This window comes from Parasteatoda tepidariorum, chromosome 12, assembly GCF_982258835.1.
Source record: "Parasteatoda tepidariorum strain Cologne lab strain chromosome 12, Ptep-v5.0, whole genome shotgun sequence".
NCBI classification, from domain to species: Eukaryota; Metazoa; Arthropoda; class Arachnida; order Araneae; family Theridiidae; genus Parasteatoda; species Parasteatoda tepidariorum.
Genome location: NC_141766.1, coordinates 59,509,189 through 59,526,127, shown reverse-complemented (window position 1 = coordinate 59,526,127; position 16,939 = coordinate 59,509,189).

Below are 16,939 nucleotides of genomic sequence, written 5' to 3'. Positions count from 1 at the left end.
GTTATCTCTAAGATTTTTGAGTGAACAATGGCTAAGACTTAACCAGTCAACCCCGCTTAGAGGAATTACCATCAATTCAAGCCAAATCTATGCAATTAAGTGGGTTATTCGATTAAAAGGGGAGTGCAATATTCTATCTTAAATTTCTTTTTAATGGTATTTAATGCAAAGTATGCGTTTTGGTTAAATAAACTTAGTTTAATGATCAATAAACAATTTTGATTAATAGCATCTGTGTTAGTATCATAAAATATAAATGTCATTTAAAGTTACATAAAAATAAATCAATAGTAGCGAAAAGTATAATATAGGTACTAAAATATTATTTGATCCCTACCGAAAAAATGACCTATTTTAGTTTGGGATTTTTTAAAATATATCGTTTCCCAGATTCATTGTTTTTTCCTCTGATTAATTCAAATCCATCCCTTTCTCTCTCAACTTGCAACCAACTCAGAGTTATTCACTGGATTAAGCAATAATTATTCTTACTTAAGAAAAGGACACACTGTGTACACTGATGTATGTTTTTTGAAACTTTTTCTTATCAAAGCTAATAGCGCACCAGAAGAGGACCACAAGTCTTGACTACAAAACAAATCACTCTGTACCTTCTTTTTGTTTACATTCTAAATGATGTGTAAGTGAAGTATAGTTTGTCTAAAGTAAGAACTCCCCTAGACATTTGTCTGGACACGTGGCGGTGACTATGGCAACGAGGTATAACTATTTCAAATAGGGGTGAGGGTCACTATTTTGACTCTGGTGTGTTTTGATTGAAGACAGGTTTTGTCTCCGGTGGGCGAGAGAAAGGGAATCTTTTCCTTCGTATTGCCCTAAAGTGAAGAGAAGCTACTACTACCCGCCCTTAAACGCGCTATTCTAGTGTCCTTAGCAGCAGACGGCCTCAGACTTAGTGGCGGGGGGAGTTCTTACCGTAAACAAACTATAAATCAAAGAGGGGTAAAACACTCTTCGCTTAATTCAATGTATAACTAGCAGCAAGATTTGATTTTTTTTCAATTTTACCCCTGTTTAGACCAACTAATGAACAGAAAGACGCTATTGAAATGATCACCTATTGTATCCTTATCTTAACTGAAAAACGATGGTTAAGGGTTTTGTATAACCTAGGTACATGTTCAGGGCTTGGAGGAAAGAAAAAAAAAGAAAGGAAAAAATAAGTGTGGGCGAGCGTAAATGCCACATAGCCTCTAACATAATTGGACATAAATAGGAGAACAGTTTTAAAGTTATCTTAAATTAAAACTAAATTTTTTTCTCCTTCGGCGTAATTTAGTCAAGCTAAAATTATAAGCTTTTGCATGGACTCTCTCTCCCCTCCCTGTATCTATACAACATAAAAAGCTTCAACTCATCTTTTTATGTTATTCCTTTATCGAAGTACTTTTCTTAATTTGCTATTCTAAACTAAACGCTAATTCTGGCACTTTAATATTCACATCCTGTCTTTTAATCTATTTTTGGTTTCAAATCATGCATTAAGTAAAATTTTTTATTTTGCCCCTTATTTGAACTGTGAGAAAGATTTTTTCACTCGCCTTATTTAAAAGATCGATTTTATTTTTTACTTTATAACCGTCGTTGAACAGCCCTCCCAATTTTAGGTTTACGACTACTAATGTTCAACTCTGTAGCCTTACAAATTTGAACCAATTCAGAAGAAAAGGAAATTTTTGTTCCAGTACCCTCAGAGGTATTGCTTTGTTATAGGAACATGGAGGACTTTGCGACTCAACAGATTTAACTTGCATCAGTCACCATTTACTACACGGATAGTCTTTGGCAGGCAGTGGTCGAACCCACGAAATCTTGGGCATGGGTCCAGTACCCTACCATCCAGGCCTTTAATAGATAGATTTTATTTTCATTTTATATCCGTCGTAGAACAGCTGACCGTATTTTTGGGTTTACCACTACTAATGTTTAATTCTGTAGCCTTGTAATTTTATAATTAAAAACTGGAAGGTTCCGCCCCTTGTTCACGTTGCTGATCAACCATCGTGGTTGCTTCACATTAATCATTGCGAATTAAGAGAAAAAACGCTTATTTCCATTTTTTTAATCAATAAATTACGATTGAATTGCTATTTACATTTTGAAGCTGACTAAATTTATACAAATAAATAAAATTAGTACCAGTACTGATGCAAAATATCCCCTACGGTAGACGGATTATGGGATTTCGTGTTTTTTTTCTTCGTGTAACGCAAATGCGGGTTAGTTCCGATAAAAATTTCTCCCAACACTTGATCCAAGAGTTCCCTTGCCTTCTGGATTGGGTTCAAAATTACAAGGCGACGGAGTTGAACATTGGTAACAGTAAACCCAAAATTGGGTTGGTTGTTGAACGACGATTATGAAATAAAATAAAAACCACGAGCTCCAATCACAATATTTTTCAGTAATATACCAAATTTTATTTTTATTTTTAGCGTCAGATTTAACGCTCTTAAATATCATTACTTAAACTGCATAACATGTTTGAGTTCAGATGGAATTCGATGACTGCATTGAAATCATCCAACTCCAGTCATTGTTGTCGAATCTAGTTGTCGTAATAATTTCATTTAAAAACAGATAAAAGGTTTTAAGTTAAACAGGGCATTCCATAAAGTTCAACTTTAATGTATATTTTAAAATCCTTGATAAAATTTAAGTAGAAAAACGAGTACACACATTAAGGGTCATAAATTAATAATTAGGCAAGGAAAAAAAATATGAAAATTTAATTAGTCATGACTGATGAATGTGGGATTGACTAAAAACTTGTGATTACTAGAGAAAACAAAACTTTAAAGGCGATTGAAACTTAACACGTTCGTGTGTCATCGGCCATTCAAAGTGGTTTTCTATTTTTCATACCGCATATTTAACAATTAATATAACTGATTCGATGATGTTGTCATTTGTTCTCCTCTTTGAAATATCAATTTGCAGCTTTTACGTGTTAGATGTAATTACAGAACACCCTGTATGATATGCAGTATTTTACGTGATTATTAATTAGCTAATTTTTACAGTCAAATTTAAATTTTTGTAAGATAAATAGCTTTTTTAATAGCTAAAATTTAAAAATATGATTTTTTAACGTCTTGTAATTACTACGTCTCTTTAACTCTTCAAAATTATATTGAAAAATTATGATGTTAAGAATGATATAAAATGTTTTATACCTTTTAAAATACACTTCTTTTTATAATCATTAATGAACAAAATACAAATAATATTTAATTCTTAATGGAACTGCAAAATTAGTTTCGGACAAATGAATTTTACTGTAATGGGAAAATATTTTTAAATTCTTGAACTTAACTTCACAGATACGACGGAAATGCGAATTGTCATAGCATTAGTGTGCAGATTTTCGACCGCTCTTTTGACTGAGCTATTGTAAAAAGTTGCATAGATTTTACGAAAAAAAGAACAACTTAGTGTTCAAACGATATTAAGGAGCATTTAGAATGTCGAAGGCACTCTGAAGAAAAAAAGAAGTAAATAAATAAAATTCAGCTGCTTTTATCCTTGTGTTTCTTAGTAGGTTTATCAGGCATGTTGCAAACATTGATGAGCTTTCTTAGAGTTCTTAACATCATTTACGTTTGGAGCAGTATAGTCGATTCTGGTAATGCTGTTATTAAACTATAAATGAAATTTCATCAAGAAAGAGTCAGCCCAGTTTGAGCCCTATCCTAAGCACACTTCTCTTCAAATACAATTTATTCATGTATAAAACGTAGCAAATCAAAATTGAAACATTATTTATTGATTACCAGTTAACTATTGAAATTCATTGTGCACAATGTTAAAATGCTATTATTTATTAGATCTATGATTTTAATCCTAAATTATGCATTGTGATTCTCTGTTACCTCACTATTTTCCTTAGTAATAAGCAATGAAAACTCACCACTCATGCTCTAAGGAAAATCTTTTTCAATGGTACAGTAGAGTTCAAACAGCGATTTTACAAATAAACAACTAAAAATAAATAATAAAAATGATAAGTACTGTTAAATTAATGGGGTAATGACTTTTCATTCTATGCATGAATCAGGGGGATAAGTATAGGCTTACTGTTTGCGGTTTGCAGCCCAAGGATAGTCAAAGGGTCATCTAAGAAATGACAAAAATAATTAAAATTACAAAAAAGCTATATTCAATAACATTTTGAAAAAAAAGTTAAAATTCCAAAACTGCTTGTATGAGAAAGAGCCTTAGTGCAGATTATACATAAAATGCCAATTCTATACATGTAAATAAATAAAAAATTATATATATTTCGTAAATAACTAAATATTTAACAAATCCCATTTTCTGTATTAAATTTGTTAAAATTTATTTTAGCCATGATAAAAAAAATGAAAAATGCATATATATATATACATATTATATACAGTACAGAACCCGTTATCCGGAAATCAGAAAACCGGAAACCCAAAAAACCGGAACGAAATTCGATAAATTTTCCCGCCATTTTTAAAAGAAAAAAATTTTTCTCCTCATAACATTTTAGGATTTTCCTTTCTTTTTTGAAAGATGTTTACCTTACCATCATTTTGGAAATAATCATTAGTGTATTTCATCGTTTTTTCTTTTTAAGATTATATCCAAAATTTTTTTTTTTTTCAGTTTGGTTTCACAATTAAAAAAACGGCTTTTTGTAGCGATGCAGAAAACCGGAAAAATCAGTTATCCGGAATAGCGATGGTCCCAATCATTCCGGATAATCGGTTCCCTACTACATATATGTGTGTGCGTGTGTAACCTGTTATGAAAAAATGAAACTTTACTTGTAGCTTTTTTTTTATGACTATGTACAAAAACAGCTTCTTTATGTTTTATTTCATACCAAACTTTGAGTACTTTAACATTGATACAAATGGTAAATAAATTAGGAATTTAATAAACTTTTTTTTTACCATTTAAACTGTAGTTGATTTAGACTAAGAAGAAATAATACACTTCTCCATTTGATTACAAAACAAAAAAATATTATTTTAGGCTATAAAGTAGCAGTAACCATGTAAGCATAAATAAATACTGTTAATTCAAATAATAACAAACAAACAATTTAATTCTATTTATTTAAGCTGATTTGAAATGAGATCCACAATCCCTTAAGATGTTCTTTGGTCTCTTTATGTTTCTAAACAAAGCATAAAAAATAAATGCCCTTTTAACATAAAATTATACAGTTGTACTGTAAAAAAAATTTCTCCCTTCAACACAAAATAATCCTTTAAGGAATTTAAAAAAAAAAACTTTAATGAAATAAAAATTAGAGTAAATTATTTACACTTTTTAATATTGCCATCAATAAACAAATTTTGTGTACTATAAAATCATATTAAGATTGTGAGAAATAGAGACATTTTTTTGAAAAGCCACACAATCTCTGGTACACAAGAAAAAAATCAATTAAAATAGACACGAAAGCCGCACATCAATTAAAACGAAAATGTATTCAAATTCATCTGAAAGCAAGATCCAGTCAGTGTTGTTAAATCCTTTAGAACTGCTCGTAGAAGATATTAGAGGGTATGTTGTTATTTTGCAGTACAGCCAATGGTGGATACGATGTATCTTAGATGTAAATATAAACTACGAAGAAGTTAAGATAAGTTTTCTACAGCCTCATGGATCCTCACTGTCATTACCCACAGAAGCCTTTGATATTGAAAGTAACTAAAACACAGATCATTTAGAAGGTTGAAGAACTAACAACAACGGGTCAAGTTTTTTTCATACCGTCTAATGATATAAAAATAATTAACACAAAAATAGCACTACATCATTCCTAACTATTTCATAAAATTTTATAATGCTTATATGTTTAAATGATTACTAATTCTGTTCAGAACATATTGTAACAGAGTTAATAATCATAATTTTTATTTTAATTTTATAAAATATTTTCTATGAAATAAATGTTATTCATATCTTGTAACCAGTTCACATATCTTTTGCACATCAAAAGGTAAACCATTTTTTAATAAGAAAAATATAATACACATGCTAAAAATAAAATTGTTATTTTCGATACATTTTAGGAGCCAAAACAGGGTTGGGTTTTTGACGTCAAAAAGTGGTTTTTGACATGACAGGGGTATAATACTGGTTTAAACCGTCAAAAACCCGTCGAAAATGTCAAAAACTGAAGTTTGCCAAGAAAATATATTAACTTCAAAACTACCAACAGTTGCCATGCATTATATTGAAATTTAATTATACTATAGGCATGCAAAATGTAAACATAGTTCAAGAGTGAAAAATCTGGATTTTAAAGAAACAAGGCTAACGAATAGAAAATCAAAGATAAACATAAATAAACACTTACTTATGGAAACTCTATTCAAGTAGGCTAATCAATTTTAAAATTGTTAAGCTTTAACTGTTAATTCTAAATGGAAAGTTTGGCAAACGTAATAATTTTTATATTTATTGCATATTAAATACTATGCTTTTCAGGTAACATTCTTAATAAAACAAAACTAATTTTTTTAAAATAGTTAATTGAATTAAACTTTCCCTCAGAAATTTCTAATTAAATTTCAATTTATGGTTATCGATTTCTAAAACATAAATTTTAAGCAAAATCATACTAACTTTAAATTTATATTTAATTTTTTAAAGAATTATATTAAATTATAATTATTAAAACTGAATACATAATACTTTTTCTTCCAATATTTACACATTATAATACTCTATACAATTTTGATCTTATTTAAACAAATTAAGCAAAGTAAATGGTGTTTTTTTTTTAAACATAAATTTTAAGCAAAATCATACTAATTTTATATTTACTTTTAAAATTTATATTTACTTTTTTAAAGAAACAATAATTAGTAAAAAATAAAGATGCATTACGTCTAAATTATACACTATAAAATTTTTAAAATACAGGGAAAGAAGCTTACTTCATTTACGAATAAACATCGAGTCGAAAGAGAAGGGGGGGAAATAAACAGTAATTTTTTAATAGCAAATCTTAAATTAACAAAAAAGAAGTTTGAAATTAAAAAATAAAATTATATTTATTGCGAATTAGACAATTATTAATTCAAATAAAAACTCTTACAAAAAAACAGTTTGTGTAACTTTCCACACAGCCATATTGAAAGAAAGAAGTGCGCGCTTTTCTATCGAACCAATCAAAACGTTAGTTTGGAGTGTTCGGCGGGAAACTTGACAAAGTATCGGGTGATCTTTTTCTTAGAAGGCATTCCTCCCACAGCCTTAGAGGAGCCTAAGCCCACAGCTGCACTGGGGGAAAAATTCATCAATGTCAAAGTTCATCTTCTAGAAAAGACCGCTCTCTTCCTATTCAACTGAGCAATCTGAAATTATTACACCCCCTTCAATGGGACTTAGAGGAAATTTATTACCATTGCAATACTGAAGTTATGCTTTCATGACTAAAAAAATATTCCTTATAAACTAAATTTTTTATAACTTAAATTATTTCGTAATAGTAACTTCCATCAATAATTAGGGTGAATAAAATTCAAAGTAAATTACATTTTTTAATAATAAGAACATTCCATCAAGTAAAAATGTATGTATCACGACAGCGATTCCCAAATTTTTTTCGATTATGAAACCCTAAATGATCCAACTTTTTTCGACGGAACTCCGATTTTGTAAATGTAATAATTTTACGCATGTAAAAATTTAAAACGCCTTATGTAAACATTTAATGCATTTATATCCTCGAACTAATTTTCAGATGCACTAAATAACTTAAAAATTATTGAACTCCTAATAATTAACATTTCAACATATTTTTCGCTCAAATAATTTCTCGGTATTAACTTCTGTTTCGAATTCTATAAATAACACTTATAGTCTTCAATTAATTATTAAAAAGAAGTTTTATTTAGTGTCAATAGAAAAGGGTTAATGGGTTCAATCATTTAATCTTTTTTTCATGGTTTTTCAGAAATCTAGATTCTGATATTTTATTAATACTTCAGCCTCGGGGGGGGGGGGAGTGCCAGAAAGGAACTGCCATGTAATAAATCAATTATATGCATTTGCCTTAAATAAAATTGACCCAACCTAATATTTATTTCTGAGTTCAAAAATTGATCTCAGAAATAAATATTGGGCAGGGTCAATAAGGTTCATATAATAAACTAGTTTTAAAGTCCTGCTTTCACGAATTCGCCTCTCCCCTTCTATGACTTCTCATTTATTAATTCCATATAGCTGATTACGACCTTAAAGGTTTTTATCAAAAAGGATGGAAATAGTGCACTTAATCGTCGTTGACGATTGATATAGTTGCTTACCAATCTGCAGTGGACGTTAACCCATTTTTATTACATATTAACTGAAACTGAAAAATAAAATTAAAAAAATTTCTTTTTTATTATTCACTTTCGAATAAGGTTTCTTAGTTTAAGAAATTTTAAATTGTTACTTTTATACATGTAATATAAAAGAAATAAATGATAAAAAGTCAGTAAGAGTGGTGAAATACGATTCCTCTAAATTTTTCTCATCAATCCCACAATTTAAATTGAAAAACTCTGATGTCGGTGAAAATCTTCTTGTTTTTCGCATTTGAATTATTTATTTTCTGGTTGTCTTTCTTTGAAGATTGAAGTCTTTCGAATTTTCTATTTTGAAGAATTCAAATAATAAAATCAATAATACAGAAAGTTACATTAAGATTGAGAAGAAGGACACATCCATAAAATAATATTAAAAAAAAATTAATCTTTGACATAATGAACTTATCTCGGGAAATTTTATTATTCGTGCTTACATAAAACTGAAGCATAACGGAATAAAATTATCTATTGGTAACGATGCAATATGTTCAATTTCTCTCCGGTTGAGTTCCTTTACCATCAGGCTAACAATGGACGGTTTTTCTCTTCTCCCACGAATACGCGTTAGTTTTAACTTCAAAATTCTTCACGAAATCGAATTTGGTCGACTTGATAAGGTTGCTGGGCTTGACTTAGGAATCCTCTTATCTTCTAGGTGTAGCTGAAAATTACAAGGTTTAACATTAACAACTGCAAATGCCTTAGGTAGCTCCCATCGTCCATAAGTTGCGTCTGTAGTTTATACATATATACACCTAGATTTCTTTTTTTCTGTTTAGTTTTGAATAACTGGACCAAGCCAAATTTTAGGACCCGCTACGTATTATTAGCATTTAATTATTATCATATTATTAGCCTAATTATTAGCATTTATTTATGATGTGCTTAAACTTCAGATGTAGCCTATAATTCCAAAACTCTTTGTTTTTCCAAAATGAAAAATACTGAAGCTGAATATATTTTCCCGAATCGACAAATTGTTTGGTTATTTGCGGAACAGATAAAAATACCGTGTTTTTTATTGTTTTCAAATCAGTAAATAATTCTTTTCTTAGCAAGTCGACTCCAGAAGTTGATTTTCTTAGATAAAAATATTTAAATAGTTTTCATTACATCCTGCTTCACTTGTAATCTTTATTATTTTTATTTTGTCACACTTTATTAACGTCATTTTTCGATCAACGTATCTACACGCACTGAAAGATAGCCTATTTCGAAACTTCTGTTTTTACGATATTAAACTATACATTTATGATTTAAATTAATCTTAGCAAGTGTTATTTTTATAACCATAAGTTTAATGACTACAATGAAGATTTATAACATAATTTACCCAATTGTAAAAATATAAAATTCTGTATATTGTATATACCGGTATATAAGTCGACCCGCTATATTTTTGATTGCGCGCTTGTAATTTTTGGTATGTCAGGTGTATAAGTTGACTGCTGAAAGAACCAAATATGAAAATTTTTAAAACGAAAAAACATGAAAAAAAATTATTAAGTCTATAAAGACTATTAAGTCTAGAAAAAAAAACTATTAAGTCTAGTATCTGCAAAATTTTCTTTAGTTAAAAATATTCCACATTGTACTCACTCGCATTTATGTTACATAAAATGCTTTGTAATTATTGTAAAATCTAATAAAAAATGTGAAATTTCGAATTCTTTTGATGAGGGTGGAGAAAATTCTGTGTGGAACTCAGTAGTTTAAATTTGAAGCTTTATGGTATTTTTTTAAAAGTTTTTCATTGTGTTATATTTTTTGAAATAACTTCTCTTATTTAAATTTTTCTATCTGAAAGTAATTTAAAGTACGGTTTTTGAAGAAAAAAAAAACTTTGTAAGTAAAATTTATTGCAAGCATATTAAGAATAGTGTTGTAAAGGGCAAATTGATACAGAGTTATTCATATCTGTCTCATTGAGTGAAATGCATGGATATTTCGTGATCAACGAATGTCCGACTTTATTACTGGTGCATAAGTGCCTGATTTACGTCAAATTTTGAAGGTATGAAAAGCCTTATTTCTTTTATTATTATTTCTAACTCTTTGTTTTATTATATTTTATTCTTATTTCTTTTATCATTATTTCTTCTATTATTTATATTTTTTCAACCTTATTTTTATTATTATTATTTCCACCATACAACTAAGAATTTTCTATTAAATGATTATTATTAAATTTTATATTAAATGAAACTCCTACAATGTCAGATATCAGATTATTCAAGATTTCAAGGTACTTCTGCCATGGGGATTTATGCACCTTGAACTCATCCTCGACATAAGAAAAAAAAATTGTGCCAGAAACATACAAAATAAAACGCCTTTAAAAACAAACAAAAAAACTGGAAAAAATAAATGAGTGATAGCTAAAATTTTTCAAGACTACTGAAAAATGCTTAAATTTATCTTTCATTCGTAAATTCGATTCTTGAGTTATTTTCTCCACCAATATATATTTCCTTTAAATTAAATATTTTTTAATTGCTTAAAATATCTAGTTTTATCTCACATTTGCGACCACTTTGAAAAATTTTCCAGATAGTGGGAACCCTGCAGCAAGTAAAATAAAATTTTATGCGTTTTTTTTCAACTTTTTAATTTTTTAACTTTAAGCAACTTTAAAATAGTTATTGACTAACATAAAGGAAATGAGAGATAAATGTGTGAAAGATTTTAATAATAAAAAAAATTGGGAAAAAATGCTATTACAGTTGACCGTCTTAATAGAGTATACTACAAATAAATTTCTTAGTATAAAAAAGTCGATTTTTTTATCAATTATATTTTTTAGATATATTAACTCTTCTTTCTTCACAATATAAAGTTTATTCTATTAATAATTTATGCTTTTTCCAAAAATAAAATTAAAAAACCCATGTAGGAATTTTTAATACATTTTTTTACAATTAATCGTTTTATATATTTAGTTTATCTTTAAAACAGTTTTTCATATTTTTCGAACCATAGTTGTAGAGTTGATAGTTGAAATTTTCGACTCCAAATTTTTCAGAAAGCCAATCACCGACCGATCATTGAAACTTTCATTTAATCTTAGATTCAAGACATGCATTTGTAAAAAATATTAATGCACAATCACGCATAACAAATAAATGTCTTAACCCAAGCTGATTCTTTAATAAATATTGAAGGAAACTAACCATGATACATTAAATTTAATTTTTACCTTTAGAACTTAGCTTAATAAATTTGACTTAGGAATTTTATGAGCTGAAGGATACCTTATTTGTTAAATATTCAATAAAGTAATTTATAAATATGTATTATTTGCTATAAAAATTGTTGCAATGTTAACATGGATTGACATAAAATCATAATTATAAATACATTTTTAATTATAAAAGTGTATTAGGATGTAATTATTTAAAAAGTAAGTAATTTTACAACAAAAAAAAATATGTTTTATTATGCATCAATGATATGAACCTATCAATCTAAAAGATATTCGTTAACTTTATTATTTGTAATGTATTTATGCTTTTAGAAATAATTACAGCTCCATAGACAATATTAATTTTAAAATAATCCAAATCAGGAATTAAAGTTTGTAAAAATACGAAATAGTTTTGAAAGATCGCCTTGAAGGTGAAAATAGAATTAATTACAAAGAATAATTAAAGTAACAGAAACATTTCGTTCCTCTTTACAATTTTCTTTCTATTTAAGTTCCCTCCCGCCCCCCCTTTTTTTTTATGTCAATAGTGATTTATATTTTCGCAATTAATATTATTTATTTTCATTTAATCATAACGTTTTGCCGTTTCCAGAAAATCAATAGCTAGATTGTCCCTCAGTCTCAATAGCTTTATGTGTACTTTTTTAATATTTTAGTAAAAAAAAATAGGCTCAAAAACGTTTAAAGATTATAAATTAATTTTGTAATAAGTAATAATTTAAACGATTGTAGTAAGATTAATAAAAGTAATATTTCTATCCTCATGATTATAAACATTTGTCTGAATCATTTTCATAATCGGAGTTGGGCTAATTTTTTTACAATTCCGATTTATAGACATGATTATTTTGAATGCAGAATTTTATTGAAAAGTTAGGAAAAGGTTATTTAGTTTATTATTTTTAGTTGAGTCAGATTACAAATTCTCTCTACGACCCAGCTCTTATTTGATTTTTGTATTTATAAATTTTAAGAAAAGCTTTTTATTTTTTTAATTTTTGCAACTAATTTTGCTCGATTTGAAGATTTAATTGATTACACCAATTAAATATTTTTCCTTAAACAAATTTCAATAAACTACACTGCGGTCTGTAAGATATTAATAAATGTAACTAAATAAATATACAAAAAAAAAAAATTATTATTTTGAAGATTTTAAATTTGAAATTTTTTTTTTTCTTTCCAATTGTCATGTTTCCAAAGAATCACCCATAACTGTCTAATATTAACATTTCAAGTTACTTATGCTTACATATAAATCAAATGCCTTTAGTCTGAATCTATTATCTACAACTGGATCGCAATATTATTAGGCTTGCTTAATTTTTAGTGGGATGATAAGTGGTTATGAAGAAAGTTTGAAATAAAAAATTTATGATAGAATTTTTAAATAAAAATGAAAGCTTAATGCAAGCATTACTTTTTATAAGCATTTATGGAGAGAAAAAAATTTGCTATATCTATGTAAATTATAGGAAATTTTGCCATTTATAATGGACATTTTAAAGGAATTATTAAATATATTGTAAGAAATGGTGTATTATATTTATATAGTATTTGACTATTTCGAAACCAAATCTTATCAATGAAGACACAAGAAGGCCTCCCATCCATTAATCATATGGTACTTGGGAACCTAATCCCCGCACCATGACGAAAATGCTACAGCGGATGTGAGCAATAAAGCCCTGACCTTGGAATTTATGGTTGTTGGTTGATAATAGATTACTAAAAGTTCAATGTAGATTGTTAAAAATTAAATTTATAATTATTATATAAGATTACAAATGAGATGAGCTAAATTATAATCATTAAGATATATAACCTGAGTTTCATGTCAAAATTACTGATTTAAATAAATTGCAAGTTGCATTTTATTTAATAATAAAAAATACTATTTTCGACTATTCGAATTATTTGTAAACATAGCATAATTTCTCTTATTGTTTATTATACTTTGCTTAGTTCAAGCCTCTCTTTACAAACTATTTAAATTGAACCCCCCTCCCTCTCTTTCCATTTTTAAATTGAAAATAATACAGAGATGAATGTGCTCCGGAAAAAATCCGGGTTTCCAGATGTTTCGCTATCCGCGATCAGGAAATCCACAGTCCAGAAGTTTACAGAAATAATCGATCACATTTATGTATAAAAACTATTGTATATTTCATTTAAAAATATTAGAACTAGAATTTATTCTTGGCATCTCTTTCATTCGTAAATATTTTTTCTGGTAAAATAATAAATGTGATTAGAGATAAAAGTAAACTAAATACATAATTATTAATTTAAATTATGCTGCATATAATTTATGTAGACTTTCACGTTGTGAAAATATCAATGATTTAAATTTATAAAGATATTCATTTTTTGAAATGCGTCATTAATGATTTTCTCAGGAAATTTTCAGGACTTTTTAATTGGGCTCACAATCACCCCTGATAATAAGAATAGGGGTGGAAAATAAGACACTACTCGTAAGTGGAATAAAACAAAATTTTTTATTTGTCATGCTGCTCGAGAATATTTCAATTAAGAAGTTAAAAAATTCTGTAGAAAATTAGCAATTAGTTGTGGTGCAGCTACATTTTCTTACAACTCTTAAATCAAGAAATTGATCCTCTTTTGTATTCTTAGCAATTGCAATCGAAAATCTTCTGTTATAAATAATGTTGCTTGCTAGTTGAAGGCATCACATATGATTGTGATTTTTGGAACTTACAATAACACTGTATGGCTAGATTAAAACAAGAGAAAAACAAGCTTAATTTCCTGATACACAATTAATTAAATAATTTTTTTATACATATTAAATTGGATTTTTACTTACTATATTGTATATTTAATAAGATAGCTTATCCATACATTTTTAATGTTTATTAATACATCATTGTTCATTTTAATTGAAAGTTTATAACAGCAAAGATATATTTCATTAATAAAAACTAGTAGGACAAAATATTACTCGTACTAAGATGCAGTTTCCGTGTTTTGAGAGGCACATGTAAGATATGCAATTTAATCACTGCAGGTGCAAATAATTTAATACACGATTTAAAACGCAAAATCATACTCTTTTTTCTTACTAAACATTCCCTCAGATTTTTGACTTTATAGCTTGAGACGAATAACAAAACATTTCTAACAGTGTTATTGATAAAGATGTTGAGCCATAAATACTAAATAAAAAGACTCATTCTTGTATTGATATCTTTGTTAATGAATATATTCGGACTTCTCTTTTTGAATTAAAATTTGCCTTATTTTTGGGAAAGTACTGCACAATTTTCTCAGATTTTTTTGTCCACTCTTTTTGGAAAGCTTATTACGTGTAAAATAATAAATTATATTAATTTTTGAAAAGGGCTGTTTTAAAAATACAAGCTACAGTGGATACGCAATGCATGCGAATCTTCTTCTTCAGGAGCGCAACAGCCCTTCATGCATGCGAATCGTCAGACAAAATTTCCATCCTAGAGCCTTTGATGCATCAGATACTGTTCAAGCAATTTTCAGTTTGCTTCTATGTAATAAAATAATAATAAATTCGAACTCATTGAACTTCATAGCTTCGAATATGGAAAAATCATTTTAACACATTATTTTACCCAATATAAGATTTCTAAAAATGCAGAAAAGGAAAAGTTACGTTAAAAATACATCAGGGAATAGAAATCTTAAATACATATTTAATATCATAATAAACAAATATCTGTCTAAGAAATGGGTAAATAAAAAATGCTTTATAAAAATAAATAAACTTACCTTCCTCTCTCCTTTGTCATTGTCTAAAAATGGGGGAAAAACTGCTTCTCCCCCCTCTCTATTATAAAATAGTGGCTGACTATGAAGATTTTATTTATTTATTTATTTTAACGAAAAAAACATCTTAAAATTTCCTTTAAAGAAATGTAAGGTCAAGAGGAATTTAAAAGAAGTTACACAAGTGAATGAAATGTTTCTTATGAAACTCGTCTCTTAAAGAAAAGATTAATATGTCATTAAATATTATTGTTTGAAGTTTTTGATTATTGGAATATGTCTCACAAAAGTGGGATACTAATTTATTTTATTTTGTTAAAAAATCTTTAATGTTACGAGATGTTTAAAATATGATTTTTAACATTATTGGAAAGAAAGCTCATTCGTTTTTACGGGACGTGGTGTAACGCTTGATACTCGTCGCCTCTAACACATGATCTTATGAAAATGAAAAAAAAAATTTGAGATAGTAATAATTTCTGTTATATATGTCAGGAACAATGATAATTACCATTTTAGCGACTTGGTTACATTCAAAACGAAACATAGAACTCAATGCGTTTTTTTATTTTTATTTAATTATTTATTTTAAATATTGCGACAGTTTCAGAATTGAAAATATTCATTAAAAGATTCGGGGAATTTTTTGCAAATTTTCATAAGATCATGTGTTAGAATTTTCATAAGATCATGTGTTAGAATTTTCATAAGATCATGTGTTTTGTGCTTTTATAAGATTATGTAACACAAATATAAAAACACAAAATTCTCTTTGCAATATTTAGTAATAATTTTAATTAAATCTTTCAATTTTAGTTCTAATCTTAAACTCTAAGCTGGAATTTAATTTTAAAATTTTAAGACTGTGAAGAGCATTGACCTGATGTCGTATTCTGATGCATTGATTGTACTGACTTGTTTGGAGTTCTCTCAGAAATGTTTTTTATTTTCAATTTCTCAGTAAAAAAAAAAAAAATAATTAAATAGATAAATGAAATATTTTTTTTTACTGATTTGATTTAAATTTTAACAAAATCTTCTAATCGCGTTTAAAGTTATAGTTTTTTTTTTAATTAAACTCCAAATTTATAATTGAAATACGTGCAATGGAAACTAGTATTATACTTGCGAACAACTTTCTTTCAAGTTTAAGTGTTGTTTATTATGATGAAAGTTGACATTGTACTTTTCTCTATAAATCAACTACAGATATTTTTTAAGATGCAAGCAATCATGATGGATAAAACAAATCAATTAGGTTAAAAATAGCATAAATGCTAAAGAACAAATAAAAGCAGCAAAAGTTCTCTTAGAGCCCTAAAATGTAAATTATATTTTACTTTTATGTATATATACTAAAACTAAAGTGCAGGTTGGTATAATCAAACTGAAGAAACAAAGAAACACTGTATTGACTTAAGTAAAGACACTGTAACTAATTTTATAATACATATTTATTTAAGTTTTTAAAACTATATACAAAAATATCTGAAATATATTTCTTATTAACAAAATAGTTCACTGTTGCCTTCTAAGGATAAATTATTTTAAATGTATAATTTGCTTTTGTAGATCCATTTATTAGGATATTCCCCAATTAATTATTTTT